General features: G+C 38.0%; 1 pseudogene; it reads left to right on the top strand.

Annotated features, from left to right (window-relative positions):
* Window positions 1-17,042, top strand: part of LOC121397636 — a 29,029-nt pseudogene extending 11,987 nt beyond the window's left edge.
* The last annotated feature ends 1,094 nt before the right edge of the window (window positions 17,043-18,136 follow it).

Raw genomic sequence — 18,136 nt, 5'->3', positions numbered from 1 at the left:
AAGGAATTAAATCTCTTTAAAAACCTTTCTGTACACCTGTTTCATATTATATTCAGTACTGATTACCAACAGGTTTCTGCTATAACCTGTTGGTAATCAGCACTTCAGTGTGAGATTCAAGCACGGACTGTTGAACTATTTTTTGTTAAAGCTCATGGAAGCCAAACCTTTGTTGAGGGCCCCCTTAGCCCATAGACAGTTTTTTATTAGTCAAAGTTCCAGCAATACAGTATATAGAACAGCACATTAGTACTTTGCCACAACTATTAAACTTTATTAAGGTTCTATAAGAGAAAACACAGGTCCTCCTAAAATCTACTCTAACTGGCCTTGAGCACCACCCAAGGGGGCAGATCTCTATTTCTAAAGAAATATGATAGTCATTTAGTAAATGAAACATACATATTTGATGGCTATGGCTACAGAATGAACATCTATGAGCTTAATGGGACTGCAGGGATAAAATAGCAGGGTAGCCTGGCAGAACTTACTCCTCTATGCTGTAACTGTGGGTTGGCAGTAAGATTTTATGGATTGCACTGATCAAAATGCAATGCATCTTGGCTCCGATGGTTCCTGTATAAAGATTCGTCTGAATACAAACAATAAGTAAGCCCATAACACACTCACTTAATTCCTGAAATAACAACATACATTTACAAGAGACCCCTCTCCTAGACTAGGCATTCCTAGTCCCTTCCCTTTTGACATGATTATCTATTCTTATATCTCTTGTATTGAATTGCTGTGCCTACATAGATTAGTACTTCAAACTATTTGCTGTGGATTTTTATGCTGATGTTAGTGGTCCCAGACTAATACAATGTATTAATGGCATGTACTGCTTTTACTGCACCCCCCCCCTTTTTCTTTTCTGTACTCCTGGATTTATTTTACGAATTTAATAAAAAATAATTTACGAAAAAATGCAATGCATACCAAGTAATGCAAGTTTAGGGAACTGTTCAGGGAACAGCAAACTTGCTGTTCCCTGATATTTAACATGGTGGTTAATCTGGTGGTTCAGTCTTTTTTTTACTTTGCAAGTTGGTTTTTGTGACCATACAACCACATGATATTCCTACACATTATAGACAAAAGTCTGGATGCTCTATGTGTCCAAATATTTCCTAGAACTCAATATATAATCTCAAGTCTTCAGATGGGACTGTCTATGCCAAGTTCAAAGGTATACCTGGAAGGAACATCAACACAAAAGTTACAAAAAGCACGAGTTTTTATGGTCACAAAAGCCAAACATCACCTTGCACTGTGCCATTTATTGCAATGGAGCAAACAGATGCATGTTCTATGGAGTAATGAATAATTCTTCATCTTCCTGCAATTGGACAAACAGCTCTCGGTTTGGGGCTGATGGGAAGTTTGGTAGAGGGAAAAAGTGGCTTAAGGCTGTTTTTCGTGGTCTAGCTCGTGAATGCAAATCTTAAAGCTACAGTTTACTGTACTATTCTTGACAATTTCATACTTCTTAGTGTGTGGCAACAGTTTTGGAGAAGGATCCTTTTGGTTTCAACATGATAATTCCACTGCACAGAAAGTGAGGTTTATAAAGATTAGGTTTTTCTGAGATGGAAGTGGAGGAGTGACCTACTCTCAAAGATCCCTATCCTCAACCCAACCGAACACATGTAAGATGAATTGGAATACCAACTGCAAGGCAGGTCTGATTGCCAAACATCAGTGCCCAACCTGACTAACATGCAAACAAAGCCCACCAATAAAATCTAGTGGAAAGCCTTCAGAGAAGACTACAAGTTAATATAAACCCTTGGTTTGAGAATGAGATATTGGACAGGCAGGTGTTCAGATACTTTTAGCCATATAGTGTATGTGTGAATTACCACTGGAGTGTGACTTGTCTTGACAGTTTTATGACTAAGTGTTACGGTGGAATGTTTAAAATACATTTTTTTTATAAACCATGTCACAGTTTTGCAGACACAGCCAGCATGCAGATGGGCAAGATATTTTCCCCTGTATTTCCTACTCAGCTGCCCAGTGAGGACCCTGCAGAGGATGATGGCCACAAGATTCTCAAAGGTAAAAGTAATTCTGTCCAACCACAAGTGATGGTCAGGTTCTCTCTGAACCTGACGACGGTTCAGAGAGAACTGAAACGCGTTGATGTGGGGTAGATTGTAATACTCCAATAAAAGCTTTTTGTCACAATACCTGTGAGTGCTCTTAACCATTCTATATATATATATATATATATATATATATATATATATATATATATATATATATATATATATATATATATATATATATATAGATTGCAGGATGCCGGCACAGCTCGTATAACGGTATACGTTGCATGGGTGCAAAAAGCCCAAAAGGTAAATGTAGAGGAGAAAGGCTCTACAGAGTGCTAGCCGAAACGCTAGCTGTTTTTTGATTGAAATAAACACCTTTTTTTTCTAATACCTGTGAGTTCGAGCCTCCTCCCCTCTATATATATATATATATGTGTATGTATGCCTACTTCCGATGATGTCACTTCCGGTTTACAGTGATAGCACTTCCTGATTCTTGATGGTCAGCTGGTCGCGGGTCCGGGTTGCGGATAAGGTACTTGCAGGTCAGGTTGGGTAGCGGATCCAAGCGGGTAAGAATGCGTGTTGCGGGTCTGGGTTGCGGATTGCAGGTCGCAGGTACGGGTCGGGTTCCAAAAAATGGACCCGTGCAGGACTCTAAACCAATGCACAAACACTAAAAACACCAATATAATCATCAAAATACTACTTAGTATCATATCAAACAAAGTCAAATACATTTCATACACAGTGACACAATAATAAGAATAGATGGCATAATCAGAACGTAATATATAATATCACCTCAGAAACTGTGAACCAGAGACCTCCCCCAAATAATAAGCTTGCACCTATTAAAATCAACAACGTATTAAGTATTCAGGGTCAGAACCAGCTATTTGGCTATATATATATATACATATTGCCAAATAGCTATATATATATATATATATATATATATATATATATATATATATATATATATATATATATAATTTATTTATATAGTGTTTATTTTTGCTGTGTGTTTTTTTGAAAGGTAACATGGCTGGTGCTGATTCAAGTGAGAGACAGACTGCAAAACAAGGCAAAGCGTGCCACAAAAGAAAGGAGTTGATTTTATTCAAAGGAATATTGAGGTTTGTATACAACTAAACTACAACGGTCGGGGGAGAGGAGTGCTATTCACATGGCATGGTTTAAAAAGCACACTAAAGTTTATCTTTGTGTTTGTGAATTATATTCCTGTTGCTGGGTTTTCCCTTGCCTTTCAAAATGCCTTTCTTTTTAGTGCCATGAGCAAATTCATCTGTTTGCATTAGGACTTAAGGTGGCCGTTTTATACGATATTCTGTGCGTATTCGATATGGTGGCAGATGAGGCAACCAATATCGCCGAAAGCCTTTGGCTAGGGTTACTGCAGAATCATCACACAGAGGAACAATCTATTGTTTCTACCTGCATATCGGACAATTCAACTCTTATTTGAAGTGAAATCGAATGATCTGGCCTCTCAAGTTTGGTCGTAGGAAAGATCGTAATTGTAACATATGCGGTCACCTTTTCAGCATATTCATGGTATATTCAAAGGAATCTCTTTTTCTTTAACCTTTCTTGTTCTCATCATTCATTTTAATATGTGTGATGGAAATCCCCTTGTTTTTTTTGTTTTTTTATAATAAACGCCAGTCTGTTGTAACAGCCTTAGGCAAACATTGATCCATTTTATCTAGATTGAATTTCTATACTTTAATCAATAGACAGGTGGTATTTCAAAGAAATGTATGGGCATCATCAATTTTCAACATATTTTAAGAGAAAATAAAATTGACAAAATATGTCATCAGCTACAGCAGTCCTGTGTATCATTTATATTTTTTCTCTTCTTTTAACAAGGACCTTGCATCTTGTGTGTGGTCCAGCCCCCAATCCGCAGTGACCGCGGGGCTATTTTTGCATGTGTAGCACTACTGATGTAGAAGTCAGGAATTTGCTGATCCAAACCCACTTGGATCAGATAAAAAATGTTTTTTAACCAAGCCCTGATCTAGCTCTAGGTTGATAATGGACTAGAAGCCCAACCTTCACCCTTCAGAAATGTATTCAGAGGGTGACAGGCTCGGGGAACACTAACCCACCAACTATAAAGTAAGTGATGGGGCCCAGCTGTAGCACACAAATTACATGTACTGTGCACTGTGCTGGACAATGAACCCAACCCAAAGGGGATACATATTTTTAGTGGCAAACCTTGGGCACCCATAGTTAATACCTTTTGTCCTGCCAGTTTCAGGAAGGCAGACACATCATTACTCTGCTGGTCAGGGGCGTAACTACAGAGGAAGCAGATCCTGCGGTTGCAAGGGGGCCAATCTTTTGGGGCCCTAAATTGAATTTGCTATGGGGCCCAGTAACATCTATTTATACCACTGCTGCTGGTGCAGATGATATCAGCAATGACAGCTTTTGTGGTTCCAAAAATAAGTAATGCAGACCAATGGAGTACTATAACATACTCAAAGTTAACTTAATAACGAACCACCTTTTTAAGTTTTTGTTTTGATTTTTGGTTCACCCCACATGGGTTACTAAAGTGCACTTATCCTCTTCTGTGCCCCAGTGGAGGCAAAAAGAAGGTGTGGGCTATTTTATGCCTCAGTTGCTTGATGTTCCCTAGATGCTAACCATCACTACATCAGTGTTTCTGATTATTTTAAGGAAAAAAATCTGAACTAGAATCCATGATTGGACCTGATTTATTATTAAAAAATCATGATTTAATCGGATCGAGGACAAACACAGCAAAAAATCTAGTGAAAATCCGAATCATACAATTTTTTCACTGAATTGCTCAATTTTTTGTGCTTTCTCCCTAAAAGCCTGAATTTTTTAGAATTTTTGCCCAAAATGTCCGAAATAGTCGGGCTAATTCCAGAGCAGACCACCGAAACTTCCAAATAGGATAGGGACCTCTCCCATTGACTTATATACAACTTCGGCAGGTCTTAGATGACACATTTTCGGGTTCAGAGCCTTTAATAAATCCCTAAAAAATAAATTTCCACTAAAAATTTGGATTTTTTAGTAAAAAAACTCGAATTTATGGGTTACAGAGACCTTCTAGTGGGAAGAGTAGTGATGGTTGGCAGTAAGGCTAAATTGTTCTAAACACGGGGGCATAAAGCTATTGGTTTGACCAACTCTCCTTACCTTTTTAGGGTTACAAGTAGCAGACTAGATGGAGCTCTTGAGGGGAAGGTTTTCTCCCTAACTGGGAAACTTATTTCTGCTGAACACTTTCTGAACAGAACTCTGTATAAATCACCTTCTCTCCGGGACAGCTTAAACGCTGCCTTGATAAACCCAGCCAAGATAAATTAAAGAGATCCCTGCTTCACATCAGGCATACCAAAAATTGATGAGATGGATTTTAGAGCAAATGGAAAGGCGGTAGGAAAATACTGTGCTTTGGATTTTGGTATCTTTTTTATGTTAAGAATATTTTTCCACGCTATTATATCATACCCCTTCCAAATCTAAGTTGGCAGACTTATCTGGTTAATATTTTCCTGTTCAATGTGATGGAAAAGCTTGTTACATTTGGCAGTCGTGATAAATAAAGAGAGCGAGCATGGCTCAGACAGAGTTGGCATGGTTTGATTCAACAAGTCCATGTTCATTTTACAGTTGGCAAAGGATGCTGGGGCCTATATTCTTCTGATGGATGAATTCTTCTGATGGATGATGAGAAGTTACGATTGGAGCAGCTACTGGAAGATATTCAGGAAGGCTGCAACAGTGAAGATATTACAGTAAGGAGATATTGGAATTTAAAAAGCGTTTCTGCAGATTCTATGCAACATAATGAATGTAATGAATTTCTTGGACCACTGAACCCTTGTGTAGAATAGCACATGCCTTGGGTGTGAGATCTAGTTATAGTATGGCTGAGATTTCCTGCAAGAGTCGGTGCTTGGGCATCCAGACTGTGTGATATCATAAGGAGAATGGTGGCCAACATTCTGCGTAGCCTGTTCGCCTGCCAGATTTTCCAGTGGGGAGAGGATTGGAAGGAAAAGAGACTAGCGCATATCAGTTATGCCTTTGCATTTTTTACTTAAAGTAGTACTGTAAAGTGAAAAAACATTTAGAGGAAAGATTGCCTGCTTTCTCCATTGTTGGTCAAAGAGGATATCATCTTAAACTGTAAACCTAAATACGTTTATTCCCCAGGATTTATAATAAATTAATCACTTGACCATTGGGTTCTTTGACATTATTACCTTGAAACTTCAAATTGACGTTATGCTTAAACCTCAGAACATACCTTGTCTATTATTTGTATATAAATGAGTACAGCTGCTTCCACCATATATATCATCCATGTATAGCTTAATGCATCATCCCCAGCCAGTGGCTCACAAGCAACATGTTTCTCACCAAGCACTTCAATGTTGCTCCCAGTGGCCTCAAAGCAGGTGCTCATTTTTGGATTTCTGATTGGAGGCAAGGTTTGGAGGCATAAACACCATGTGTACTGCCAATGAGACCCACCTATTGTCTGCCAGTCCACACAGGTGCTATCAAATGGCCAATTTAAATATTGCTCATAGGTAAAAAGGTTGTGGCTTAATGTATGCCTCCCCTAATCTCCCCTCCTACCCTAATGGAGGAATCCTATCTGCCCCCACATCTAGGTCTGTGTGGGTACCTGTTGTTTGTGGAAAAATGGGAAAAACATGACCATTTTATTCCCCTTTATAAGAAAAACAGGCCGAGGATTAATAGTAGGTTTGTAAAGTGTAAGTACTGTCCCCTTACATATCTGGTTTCATCTATCTTAAAAAATCTTATCTAACATAATATATCTTTAAATATCTCTTATGAATTCAGGGGTGACAATTTTATAAGGCAGCCTAAACTAGTAGGATATAAAAAGTGTTAAAGGGCAAGTCATTCCCAAAAAACATATTTGCCTTTTTAAACAAAACCTAATTCTAAAGCAATTTTCCAATGTACATTTATCGCAAATGTTCAGTGCTTTTAAAGTTGTTTGTAAAAACCATTGCTATTGAAAGCAACTTTGCTTAAAGGGATTCTGTTGATATGATTGTTATGGTGTATTTTTTTATTTCTAAATTACACTGTTTACACTGCAAGTAATTCTACCATGTGAAATTTAATTCCTGAACCAGCAAATGTATTTTTTAAAATTTATAATATTGGTGTGTAGGTGCATCTCAGGTCATATTGCCTGGTCATGTGCTTTCAGAAAGAGCCAGCACTTTAGGATGGAACTGCTTTCTGGCAGGCTGTTGTTTCTCCTACTCAATGTAACTGAATGTGTCTCAGTGGGACTTGGCTTTTTACTATTGAGTGCTGTTCTTAGATCTACCAGGCAGCTGTTATCTTGTGTTATATGTTTACCTTTGCCTTGTCTTTTGTTAGGCTGCTGGGGGTGGAAGGGAGGGGGTGATATCACAACTTGCAGTGCAGCAGTAAAGAGTGACTGAAGTTTATCAGAGCACAAGTCACACGATTGGGGGCAGCTTGGAAACTGACAATATGTCTAGCCCCATATCAGATTTCAAAAAAAAAAAAATGGATTTCAGTGCAGAATTCTGCTGGAGCATCACTATTAACTGATGCGTTTTGAAAAAAACATATTTTCCCATGAGAGTATCAATTTAGCTCCTGGTTTTTAGTATTAAAATAATGTTTATTTTCAGCTGCTGTGTCTTACATTGTTTCAGCAGTCTGAGCCACCAGGATGAAAATGATCATTTGGACAGATGAACTACAATCTGATAGGATCACAGGATGCCATACATGTCCAGTATTATTAAAAGGGCAGATTGATGCCCTTTTCCGTCTCCTTATGTTGGGCACCCTTCACATATTTCTAATTCATTTCAAAGTATGTTCTTCTTCTGTTTTTGCATCTGTCCCTTGTATTTTCTTCCCATCCCATCTGTTTTTGCTGTATCGACTTCACTGTTTCATCTCTTTCAAATGCGTCCTTCCATCCCCTTCTGATGGGTTCTCATTATTTATTTCCATATCCTTTCTTCAGCTGTCTTCTTCCTTCTCATGGGCGCCTTTCTCTTGTCTTCATCTCTTTCCCTAGGGCGCCCTTTGACTTTCTTCATCTCCTTTGCACAGGCACCCTCCAGCTATCTCTCCCTCTGATGCTAGATGCCAATGTTATTAATAGGAAAAAACAGCAAGAATATAGGAAGGATTTTTTTTCCAGAAAAGGTGGCAACCCTAACAGTAGATTGGGTGCTACATCTCTAGCCACAACTGCAAAGAGTAATTTGTTTGTACCACTTAACATAGCCAGACCTTTAAGTTTAACACAGCATGTAACAATGTTCCCTGTAACATAAAAATGGCACCTTTTTCCAAATGTGGCACGTAACCGTTGAAATACATAACTGCATATAATGATTTGTTTTTATTTCTATCCCATTACTTTGGGAAATAGTATTATAAAATCACTGGATAAAGTGTGACACTTTACTTTACTCTACAAGGAAATATGCGCTGAGTCATGTGCGGAGTGGAATTTAATGGGCAAAACTTTTGATCTCTTTGAAACATGAATCTCTTTTGAACATGCATATAATCCCACATGAGCCCATTATTTTTCCTCTGTGCCGTGCTTTTTGTATAATTGGATGCAGGAGAGATATTTTGTTGTTTGTAAGAACTACATATTGAAATGTCTTTAGTGCTGCGTCCAAGCCATATTGGTTGTCTTATGAATATGATAACAGCAGTGGTGTGACTAGAAGTTGCTGGGCTCCAAGGCAATGTTATTTTAGGACCCTCGTAAACTTTGGGAACAAGAGGTTTTTCATAAACATATACTGAAACTGCTTGAAAGTCAGTGCCCTATTGGACCCATTATACCTACTTGTCCCCCCACAGTCATAGGAGCAAATTCACTAACCTCCGAACATTTGCCAGCGACAGCTTCGCTCACAGCGGCAAAGGCAAGTCTGGTGCAAGAGGTAACGTTCAGTACAATCCGCATCTTAGTGAATTTGCGTAGCTACGTCCATTCGCCAGAGTGCAAATTCACCAGGCGTTAGGGAGCAAAGTACCGATAGAGTCTTCCTCCTTCGGTAGCGAAGTACTGAAATTACGCCATGCTATATGTTAATAATAATAATAATAATAACAATGTTGATAATACAGGTACAAATATATGCCAACTTGGTCTGGGAATATGGCACTTTCCACATATCTCTGTGTGCCAATATACTACAGGTATAGGATACATTATCCTGAAACCCATTATCCAGAAAGCACCGAATTATGGAAAGTCCGTCTCTTATAGACTCCATTTAATCTAAATAATCCAAATATTTAAAAATAAGTGCCCTTTTCTCTGTAATAATAAAACAGTACTTTGTACATGATCCAAACTAATATATAATTAATCCTTATTGGAAGCAAAACCAACTGGGTTTATGTTTATATGATTTTCTAGTAGACTAAAGATTCAAATTATGAAAAGATCCGTTATCCAGAAAACCCCAGGTCCCGAGCATTCTGGATAACAGGTCTCCTATCTGCACAACTGTTTTATGAGAAAATGAATGTAAACAGGCACTGTTTCTCCATGATTCTTACTATGATATTTTACTATGATATTTAAAAGTTTCATGTTTTAACAGTGAGCAATAACTTATTTAAAGATATTTTTTTCTGTTGCTTGGATTAGCCTTTATATCATGAGGCTATAAAATGAATCTTTAAGAACCTTATTAATTATCACATGAACCTTAACAAGAATTTCCCATAGTCTATAAAAAAGAAAAGCGCACAAAAAGGCAATAAAACTTAAAAGCTAACCACAAGTGCCCTTATCTGCACCCACATTCCCAGACCTCAAAAAGAGGCCAATCTGAGAGCATCATGTAACTGCACTTATTCAATTTTATTTTGTTAGTAATTCCATCTCAGACCTGCACAAACACTGGGTTTCACAGAGAATACTCTTAAGAAGCATACATTTCTATGGGATTACGTTTCTATAGGATTATTATGTTTTTGTATCAACTAGAGCAGGGGTTCCCAACCTTTTTTTTTACCTGTAAGCCACATTCAAATGTAAACAGAGTAGGGGAGCAACACAAGCATGAAACTTCCCTAGTAGTAGCCACCAGTCCATTTTTGGTTCCTACTGCTAATTGCATATGTATGCTTACTGTATACTAAGGAGTGGTATCATTTTTAGATTTTCCTAATCACAAAATTCCTGATATACTGTATAATCCCCCTTTTAATATCTGCAGCAGGTTTTGAATATGTTGTTTTGCTGAATGCAGACCACTTTGGGTGAGAGCTGACTCATATAGTTTGCCTGGATGTGAAAATGTTTGGGTTCCCGCCAGGCTGGAGTCCTGCCCAGGTCCCGTTTTTGAGACCCATACCTGAGTCACCCCACAGGCAACCCGAACCCGCAATTTGACCTGCATGTTCCCTCTACCTGACCCAACCCGCAATAGGCCAACTAACTTTCCAACCCGGGGGACATGTGGAACTGGAAGCGATGTCACATTTGTGAAGTCATTCCGTTGTCGAATCTTCCCAAAAAACAATTAAAACCTGGAAGAACCACAAGGGTGGGTGGGAGGGATCAAGCCCACACCTTTTCTGGGTACCCAGCTGGGTTACCCGCAGACTACCCACACAGCCAAGGAATTTGGGGGGGGGGCTTTTTGCCCAAAACCGGGCTACTTTGTGGGTATTTCGTGAGTACCAAACCTAATGCAGAAGTCTACCCCGGTCACTTTCCTATGCAGAAAGCACATCGATTTATACAAGCCCTGTCCCCAGCCATATAAATAAACATGCATACAATAAATACACAGAGATCTAAAGAAGAATGTATTTTAAAAAATATATATTTATTTAATTTTATTTTTAATTTTATTAAATTAAAATATTTGATGATCCCTTGTAGGTTTTATTGATGAATATAAGTCTTTATCTTAGCCTGCCATAGATAGTTTATGCCCCAGACTGCAAGACTGTTTAATGGGTTAACATAGTAAAGAAAAGCAAAGTAAAGAAAAAAAACCACAAGGGATTAGATTTAGTTCTATATGTAAAATTAATCCATGCAGATGTTTCATTGGCAGACATGACGGATGTAGGACTTGCATACAAATTATAGGGATTTTTCTCATAGGATGTGAACAGGCCAAATTCATCTGGGCCAAGTTATATTTAAAGCAATAATCTCAGGCTCACGGGTGTCATTTTGTGAAGAACGCAAGTGTTTGGAAAAATGACACAAACATGCAATTAGTCCTTACCACATAGCCATAACGTAAGGCTTCCAGTTTTAGCAGTCGAGATTGATGTGCATGTGGTTTGTGAAGCTGGCCTTAAATAAATTCCACAAGACAAATGATGTATAATTTAGTTACCCTGTGTATCAAACCTTAACTTCCAAACAAATGTTCCCTTGTGTTTACACTGCAATGGATTGGGTTTCCCAGGGCCCAGCGTAGAACATGACACCATGGGTCCACTGTTATAACAATTATATCTAGATAGAGCCAAATGGTATAGGGTCTTGTAATGGAACATGGAGGAATTAAGAATAAGCCAAGCAGGTCTGGACTGAGAATTAAAATAGGCCCTGGCATTTCAGGTACACAGAGGCCCAATCAGCCCACACAGAGGCCAAAACAGCCCCACCAGCCCACTAAATACAGGCTTTTTATGGTACCTTATAGCAGCCCCTCTGGCATATGCCAGAACCTACAGATTGGTAGTCCTGGCCTGCCACCAAGAGATCCTCTGGTACTCAGGTAGGGCAGTCTGACTGTCCTTACTTGAAAGTTTTGGGTTAATGGAATTTTTTTGGGTTAATTCTCATTGGCCATTTCTGCAGTGAGCTTACTGGCAAGTCTGGGGTCAATGGAATACTCAATGGCCATTTCTGCAGTGATCTTACTGGCAAATCTGAGGTTCATAAAGTGCTCAATGGCCATTTCAGCAGTAATTTTACTGGCAAGTCTGGGGTTAATGGTGTGTGCAATGGCCAATTTTGCAGTAATTTTACTGGCACGTCTGGGGTTTATGGAGTGCTCATTGGCCATTTCTTCAGTGATCTTACTGGCACATGTGGGGTTAATGGAGTACTTATTGGCCATTTCTAAGTTACTGTAGTGAAATGCATGAACCACAGTGTTTATTCCTTTTCAGTTTTATTTTGTTCCATTCCTCTCAAATGTCCCATTTTCTACGGGAAGGTTTTGACAGCTCAGCCTACAGTCTCAGATTTAAATGAACATGTCGTGAGTTTCTTTTTGATCTCTTGCACTGAAGACCAGAAAAAGATACAACCTTTCTGAAACTTAAAGGGATACTGTCATGGGAATAGTGCTGCTCCAGTTAATAGTACTGCTCCAGCAGAATTCTGCACTGAAATCCATTTTTCAAAAGAGCAAACAGATTTTTTATATTCAATTTTGAAATCGGACATGGGGCTAGATTTATTGTCAGTTTCCCAGCTGCCCCCAGTCATGTGACTTGTGCTCTGATAAACTTCAGTTATTCTTTACTGCTGTACTGCAAGCTGGAGTGAAATCATACCATCTCCCCCCCCCAACAGCCTAACAACAGAACAATGTGAAGGTAACCAGATAGCAGCTCCCTAACACAAGACAACAGCTCCCTGGTAGATCTAAGAACAACACTCAATAGTAAAAGCCAAGTCCCACTGAGCTTGCCAGAAAGCAGTTCCATCCTAAAGTGCAGGCACAAGTCACATGACTGGGGCAGCTGGGAAACTGACAATATGTCTAGCCCCATGTCAGATTTCAAAATTGAATATAAAAAAATCTGGATTTGGATTTCAGTGCATAATTCTGCTGGAGCAACCCTATTAACTGAAGTGTTTTGGAAAAAAATGTTTTTCCATGAGAGTATCCCTTTAAGGTTTTTAACGCTGCTTAACACTTAGAAGCACATTTATCAAGGGTCGAATTTCAAATTCATGTGACTTTGTTTAAACTCCCATAACTTCGAAATTTGACTAGTTGAAATTTATAATTAACACTGAATTTTTTAAACTTGAACGAATTTAAATTACCCAAATACTCAAATCGAATTTTCTCCAAAAAAACTTTGAATGTCAGGAAGGCTACAAACATCACCAATTTTATGCCTGGGCCTCTCCCATTGACTTATACAGTAATTCAGCAGGTTTTAGGTGGCAAATAGTCGAATTCAAGTTCTTAAAGGGCCAGAGAACAATAAATCTTGAAATTCGAAATTCTAATTAAAACTCAAATCGAGTTTGGATAATTCACAATTAGAATTCGAGAGTTTTGGGCAAAAAAATGTAAAATCTCGAATTTGTACTTTGACCCTTAATAAATCTGCCCCTTAATTCACATGCAATACTTAGATCACATGCAACACTCGCTGGGCAGACAAAAACTTATTGAGGTATCAAATACGTTTTTTAAAGGGGTTGTTCACCTTCCAAACACTTTTTTTTCAGTTCAGTTGTTTTCAGATTGTTCCCCAGAAATAAAAACTTTTCAACTACTTTCCATTATTTATTTTTTACTCTTTTTCCAAAATCTAAGTTTAAAGCTTAATGTTCCTGCCTCTGGTGTTTCAGTCTGGCAACTCAGTATTTTAGGTCCAGACTCTGAACGGTTACAATTTTGCAACATTTAGTTGATCCATTTCTCAGCAGCATCTCTGGAGTATTAGCAACTATTGTATCAGTTCTAACAGCTGCCTGTAATGAAACCCAGGGATTCTGCTCAGCAGGGACAAAGATAAATGTATCAATTAAATGTATCAATTTAGAACAGTTTTACAGGGTCGACGACCCCCCCCAGACCTGCTTTAGAAGGTGAAAATTTACACTTTACACAATATTAGAAAAACGGGCACACATAGAAAATAGAAAGTAATTGGAAAAAGTCGTTATTTCTGGTGATCTAGCTGAAAACAACTATTTGTTTGACGGTGAACAACCCCTTTAACGAGTTAAGAGATACCTATTGTACACTACTTAATGGAAATATGATAGAGAACTTCAGCCTATGCTGTCTGGAACACACCCTCATATACATGTTATTTGCACTTTATTGTAAAAACGCAGGGGCAGTTTTATTGCTCCCTAAAAATAACAGAAAACCTTTGCTGCTTGGTATGTCTGTTACATAAACAGCCTTGGAATTTAAAGCAAAAAAAAACTTTAAAAATTATCAGAGTTATGCATTGCAACAGTTGGGTACATTCACAGTGTTTTTCACACATGCAAATTGAATTTCTTAGCACGTGCAAATATTTATTCTACTAATGAGAGGTCACGTTCAGGATGAGATCGTTTTGTAGCATTTTTATGTACGACTATTGTTTTTAACTATTCATTTTTGTGAGTTTTTTTCTAAATGGGGTTCGCTATGAGGTAGCTTACAGGAAAGCATAATATTACCAAAAAGTCAGCAATAACCTGTATAATATATCTTTTTAAATGATGCTTAGTGATGTCATCAGCTATAAAAGCTTCTTAGTGATGTCACTCATTGAAACTTGTGCATTAGAAATACTGTACACCTTTCAATTAATCATTTACGAATTGTTCAGTGAGTTTGCAATTGATCCTCAGCATTCAGCTCAGATTCAAAAGCAAACAGTTATGACCCATGTGCCCCCCCTCAAGTCTCTGATTGGTTACTGTCTGGCAACCAATCAGAAACCAAGAGAACTGAAAAGCAGGAAGTAGAGCTCTGGCTATTATGTTAGACATCCAGTCACTCCAGCCTTTATACATTATATTTTTGGCTAACTAACTATATTAGAAACATTATTTATTTTGCACAGCCTATCTATTTACCCATTGTTTTTGGACTGAACAATTCCTTCTAAATGTTTCTATGATGATAATCAATGGCCAGATGTTGGGTGGGATTGATGTAGACTTCTCCTAGCATGTCCTGTGCCAAGCACCTCAGCTAGGAGCAAGAGAACTTTGCACAGAGAGTTCAATGCTCCCTTGTGCCCGTACAGACTGTTTTCTGTGCCTTGTGCCAAACTTTTAATCTAGGACAAGGGTCTCCCTTCCCCATAGCTCTTGCACCCCTGCTGCTACTAAACAAACCCTGATGTATTAAATAGCTTTTGAGAATGTGCTGAACTGCAATCAAGTGCACCACAATTTTCAGCATGTGCCTCTGGGGCTTTGTGGATGTTTGTGTGAGATTGATTTTGTGTTTATAGACAGATAAACACATACAGATATTTTTAACTTTCTAAAAGAAGAGAACACTTGGAAATGATGCTTTCCTTACTAACCATTGCCGAAGCCATTGTGTTGCGCACCAAACTGAAGCCGGCTAAAAGACGGTGTTAAAGGAACAGTAACACCAAAAAATTATGTGTTGTAAAGGAATGACAAATAATGTACTCGTGTCCTGCACTGGCAAAACTGGTATAATTGCTTCAGAAACACAACTATAGTTTATATAAACAAGTTGCTGTGTAGCCATGGAGGCAGCCATTTAAGCACAGGATAAAAAGTAGATAACAGATAAGTTCTGAAGAATTCCATTGTATTCTACAGAGCTCATCTGTTATCTGCTGAGTATCCTGTGATTTTTCTCCTTTTTCATCTCTGAATGGCTGCCCCCATGGCTTCATTGCAACATGTTTATATCAACAATAGTTGTTTTTTTGAAGCAAACACACCAGTTTTACCAATGCAGCACAACAGTACATTATATTTCCATTACTTTAGGACACTTTCATTTTTTGGTGTTACTGTTCTTTTAAGGAAGTTAATTTTAGCACATGGCACCTAGTATGGATCTAATTTTACACGAGACATTGTGTTAAGCCTGCTACTTGGAACATGCTGCGTAACTGAAAACAGATTGTTGTGGCCTTTTCATTTTATGAATTGCATATTAAAGATCTGAAGGTGCTATAAACATTCCAAGAAAATACCAGGCATTTTTAATGTTTGTTATGAAAATTCTGCAAGGAGGAAAAAGGCCTTTCATTCATCGAGCACTTTGATCCGCGTGCCAGTTCTCACTCTCCGTCTAAACTGGCAGATGATTTTGATAATTCCCCCTCTTCTTTGACAATGAAATAGAATCCTCGTAAGATGTAACTCACCAGGGAGGCTCTCTGCTCTTTCTTCCTTTCTCTCTTCTTCTAATAAGTATGAAATCCTCGTGCCTCAACTTTATCTTTTTAATCCTGGAATATGACCGAACTATTTTTTTAACCCATATATATATATAAGAAATCTTTTCTTCTGGCCATTTTTTACTAAATCCTTTTTAACCATTTAATCAATTACCAAGCCTCATTTTTTAGCCTATTTATTGCACTGCACTTTATTGGTGTAATTCATTGCAAAACCATTTCGCTTAATCTAATTTGATTTACTACACTTTATATATCAACTAATTAATGAATTTATTTATTAAGGGGTATTTTTGGAATCTATTTGTGGGGTAATATACCCTTTTGATTCAGGAATAATTAATTGTTATCAGTCCTTCGACTGTTCGGCTTCACTTTAATTAACTGCACTAGCACTTTATTTAATTTATTAGTCAGCACCTTTATGAATGAATTACTATCCTCATTGATTATTTTGGTTTTGTAATTTTTGTTGTGAGTTTACTTGGTATAGATATAGTAACCCTCTATTTGGTGGGGTTTCTTTTTTCTTAAACAATATTAACATTATTTCATCTGACATCGTCAGACCTCTACCTATAGTTTGGGTTAAATAAGGATTAAATACATATATATATACATACAGGGATACCAACCAGTGTTGCTATTTTATATGTACTTTTGCTACTCATCCATGCAAGAAATTCATACTGAGTACATGGCTATAACCTTTTGTTTTGCCTGTATGTGTTTCAGGAAGTTCTACTTGAGAGGGACGTCCCTGAGTTGATTTACGTAGATTGACCAACATTGTCTTCCACTCCAGAACAAAGCTCCAGCAGGTTGTTCGCCTGTGTGTGGGGCCAAAACGGCAATGTCCCTAAAACGATATCTTGTTCTTTATTGGCCAGATAACTTTTGGTCTAGTTTGAAAATTCCATTGGTCAAGAACAAAATCTGGACATGGATGGGTTGCTTTGCCATTGAATCTGCAGAAAGTGGGAGCCAAAACAATGCTATTTATGCTTACAATCTAAATTTACTATCACATTCACCAACACAAGGGTTAAATTAACCTGCCTGTGTTAGAGGAAACTATGCAGACATGGGGAGATATTAGACCAGGGGTCCCCAACCTTTTTTTACCCATGAGCCACATGCAAATGTAAAAAGAGTTGGGGAGCAACACAAGCATGTAAAAGTCCCTTGGGGTGCCAAATACGGGCTGTGATTGGCTATTTGGTAGCCCCTATGTGGACTGGCAGCCTACAGGAGGCTATACTTGGCACTATTCTTGCTTTTTATGCAATTAAAACTTGCCTCCAAGCCTGGAATTCAAAAATAATCACCTGCTTTGAGGCCACTGAGAGCAACATCCAAGGGGTTGGAGAGCAACATGTTGCTCACGAGCTACTGGTTGGGGATCACTGTATTAGACACTGTGCTGTATTAAAAAATATATATTATCGAGCTATTGCTGCTGCCTCTATCCCAGTCAACTGTTATTCTACATGTTTATTATAATTAACATTCCTAAATCTTGTTGGGTCATAAGATGTTTAGGAAAGATTTCACCTTTAGGGTAGTGTCCTTTCTAGGTACAAAATGGGCATATATTTACTTATTGTGGTTTGTAGCAGCACATTCAATAGCGATGATGTTACATTTAAAATGATTGCCGTAGAAATATTTGGCTTTGCCTTCTGTATTTTCATTTTATAATTGAACATTGCATGATTAATTGTATTAATTATTATATTATTATTAGACTTCCCTACTCAAACAAACAATAGTCCTGTATAGTATAAACATAAGATTATGCAATTAGCTCTGATTAAGTTATAATAGGAATCATTCGTAGACCCAGAAGATCTTGCTTGCACTACTAGCCTTCCAAG

Source organism: Xenopus laevis, chromosome 8S (genome assembly GCF_017654675.1).
Source record: "Xenopus laevis strain J_2021 chromosome 8S, Xenopus_laevis_v10.1, whole genome shotgun sequence".
NCBI lineage: Eukaryota > Metazoa > Chordata > Amphibia > Anura > Pipidae > Xenopus > Xenopus laevis.
This window is presented reverse-complemented; position numbering and strand designations above follow the sequence as displayed.